Here is a 3,529-nt window from a genome sequence, read left to right as displayed (position 1 = left end):
TCATAAGCTATCTGCTTGCAAAATTTGATGCAAATCCGTTCAGTCTTTTCCACGTATTAATTGAATTAAACTTTTTTGGCAGGTGGTAACTCTTAAAACAGTAGCCTATTTTTCAACCTAGCTCATAAGCTATCTGTGTGAAAACTTCCATGCAAATCAGTTCCCTCATTTCCGCGTATTAATTAAATTAAACATTTCTAACAGGTGGCAACTGTTAAAAAAAGTAGCCTACTTTCTAACCTAGGTCATAAGCTATCTATGTGCAAAATTTCATGCAAATCCGTTTAGTCGTTTCCGCGTATTAATTTAATTAAACTTTTTTAACAGGTGGCAACTCTTCCAAAAAATTAGCCTATTTTCCACTGTAGGTCATAAGCTATCTGCTTGCAAAGTTTCATGCAAATCCATTCAGTCATTTCCGCGTATTAATTTAATGAAACTTTTTTAACAGGTGGCAACTCTTAAAAAAAATAGCCTATTAACCAATCTGGCCCACGCTATCTGCGTACAAAATTTCATGCAAATCCGTGCAGCCGTTTCCGCGTGATGATTTCCCAAACATCCAAACATACAAACTTTCACATTTATAATATTTATTAGATTATAATACGTTATTTATTTTATCAATTCAATTGAGTTAAATTTTCAACCAGGCGGTAACCCTCCTCCAACATATTTTCTGCTGTAAGCCTTCTCAAAACTCTTTAGTTTGATACCCACATTGCAATGTTTCATTTGTTTAACCAATTTAATTGAGTTAAATTTTAAAACAGGTGGCAACCCTCCTAAAACATATTTTCTACTGTAGGCCTTAACTCTTTAGTTTTCTACCCACATTGCAATATTTCATTTGTTTAATCAGTTTAACTGAGTTAAAATTTTCAAATAGGTGAGAACCCTCTTCAAAAGTGTTTCCAAAAGTCTTTTTTCTTAAACCTCTTTAATTTGATACCTATATCAATTAAATTGGGTTAAATTTTCGAATAGGTGGCAGCCCTCCTCAAATATATTTTCGGCTGTAAGCTTTCTTAAAAATCTAAAGCTTGATACCCAAATTACCGTATTTCATTTATTTTATCAAAATAACTGAGTTAGAATTTACAAAGATGTGGCAATTTTACTCAAAAATATTTCCAGCAGTTATCTTTCTTAAACATCTTTTATTTAATATCTAGATTGTTATACCTCATGTAGTTTATAAATTAAATTGCGCTAAATTAACAGGCGGCAACCCTCCTTTAAAATATTTTCGATTGTAAGCCTTTTTAAAACTCTTTAGTTTGATACCCACATAGCAATATTTCATTTACTTTATTTAATTTAACTGAGTTAAAATTTTTAAATAGGTGGCGTATTTCCAACAGTAATCTTTCTTAAACCTCTTTAATTTAATACCCATATTATAATATGTCATTTATTTTATCAGTGTAATTTAGTTAAATTTTCAAACAGGTGGCAACCCTCCTCAAACATATTTTCGGATGTAAGCCTTCTTAAAACTCTTTAGTTCGACACCCACGTGGCAATATTTCATTTATTTTATCAATTTGACTGAGCTAAAATTTTCAAATAGGTAGCAACCATCGTCAAAAATATTTCCAGCAGTTATCCTCTTTAAGTTGATACCTGTATTGTAATAATTCATTAATTTTATCAATATAAATGGGTTTAAAAATTTTCAAATAGGTGGCAACCCTCCAAATTTTTGCGATATCATTGGTTCTGGTATTATACCGAACAATATAAAACAAAAATTTCAAATCGGTTTAACCGTTCTCGAGTTTTGATGACCGTGACATACGAACACAACATTTTTATATATCTGTGGTCATAAGCAATAATCGCCTAAGTCGTATAACCAGAATTCGAGAAAAAACGCTTTAAAGATTTGGATTGTAATGTTAACCGTATGGGAAAACCAAAATATTTTCTTCTATAGCCTTATAAACATAGAATAGTAGTTGCAGAAAACGGTAGCGTATATAACCCAATTCTTTCTTAAGTCGACTTAGGCGGTTATTGCCTATGACCACAGATATATAGATGTGCTTTGATAGTTGCATATAAGTATGGAAAACGAGAGCTTTCAGCTTGGAATTCTTTGTTAACATTGTTAATTTTGGAGAAAATATACGATAGAAATAAAAATAGCATCTGGTTTTGCAACACATTCCTTCTGCCAGGTCTGCAGATTGCATTCCGTTTACTTATTAAAGCAGGAAATAAAATAACGTTTCAAGCTATCCCATTTCTCAACTTAACACAATGCTTCCTAGTGAAGGCCATCGTGTTTGAGATATGCCCAAGATTTTGTGGGTTTTAGAGCGCGGTTACCCAAGAAAGTGTACGTAGCGTAGCGTAGAAGTATGTAGAGACATATAAAGTTTGCTGTTGATAGAAAGAGAGAAGGAACGTCTGCGTCACGGTCATGCGATGGTGAGTTCTTGTTAGCACGCAGCTCACATAAGATAGATCGTGTCAGCTGACACGTTCTCCGTTTTAACGTCCGTGGGTAACTGCGCGTTTACTGAAATTCCTTCAGTTCGTGTATCAACTTCGGGCTGTGGGAAAAGAAACTATATATGTTGCGGCACGGTGTCAATGCTTTTCGGCAATTTTTTACAAGCGTAGCTTGAGCAAAGGTGAAGTGAGTGGCATATGCACTTTATTATAAAATAAATCGGTTTCTGCATTCAATAATGTTTTCAGCCCGCTCAAGTCTCCAGCCATAACATTGGCTCCATTAGTGGCCAAACCAATTGGCAAATGTTAATAGGTCCTATTGCCAAATACTTATATGCAAAATGATGCTTGAAATATATATTCTTATAATTAAGAATTTAAAAACTTAGTTCAACTATCCGACCAAAATCTTACTTTGCCGACGAACCTACCAAATGGAAAAGAGGCGACCAAATTTGGTCGGAAAAGACCAATAGTGGCAACACTGACCACAATAACCAATGTCAATGCAGTTCTTTTTGCAACCTGACCCCCGAAATGCAGCCTCCCAGATAATAAGATGTTGATAGCCAAGGTTAAGATTTTAAAAGGAACATTATTTTTTTTATTCTGTTATGTAGGTACTTGCTTTATGTACAATGTGCAAGTCCAATTAAATATATAAAAAAATACATACAGTGGTCAAACACCCATAGCCGAACCCCTTTTTGCCAAGATTTAACGTATTATTTTTGTTGTTATTAAATTTTGGTTATTTTTATACCCGAGCGCACTTGTGCACGAGGGTATTATAACTTTGTTCACATAACAGTTGTACAAACAATCAAAACGAATCGAGATAGATATAGACAAATGAATAAAATGAATGAAAAAAGAAGTCATGTCTTTCTGTCCGTCCGTCCGTCCGTGCACACGATAACTCGATCAAAAATTGAGATATCTCAACGAAATTTGGTGTGTAGATTACCCTTTGCCCAAGGTAAGCTGGTATTGAAAATGGGTAAAATCGGACCACGCTTACTTGCCATATAACGTTAGTTTTCAGAATTACGAAAACTGCGATGTT

General features: G+C 34.0%; 1 long non-coding RNA gene across 1 annotated transcript in view; it reads left to right on the top strand.

Moving 5' to 3' along the window:
• The window catches only part of LOC108369338 (uncharacterized), a 5,512-nt gene extending 4,074 nt beyond the window's left edge, over window positions 1-1,438 (top strand). The window contains exons 2-3 of the long non-coding RNA XR_001848491.1: window positions 1,347-1,351; window positions 1,427-1,438. This is a non-coding gene — a long non-coding RNA (uncharacterized LOC108369338). The remainder of the gene's footprint in view (window positions 1-1,346; window positions 1,352-1,426) is intronic.
• Window positions 1,439-3,529: the final 2,091 nt, after the last annotated feature.

Source organism: Rhagoletis zephyria, unplaced genomic scaffold (genome assembly GCF_001687245.7).
Source record: "Rhagoletis zephyria isolate East Lansing unplaced genomic scaffold, Rhagoletis_zephyria_1.1 Rzeph_scaffold_03617, whole genome shotgun sequence".
NCBI classification, from domain to species: Eukaryota; Metazoa; Arthropoda; class Insecta; order Diptera; family Tephritidae; genus Rhagoletis; species Rhagoletis zephyria.
Note: the sequence above shows the minus strand (reverse complement) of the source record. Positions and strands in the feature narration are given on the sequence as shown.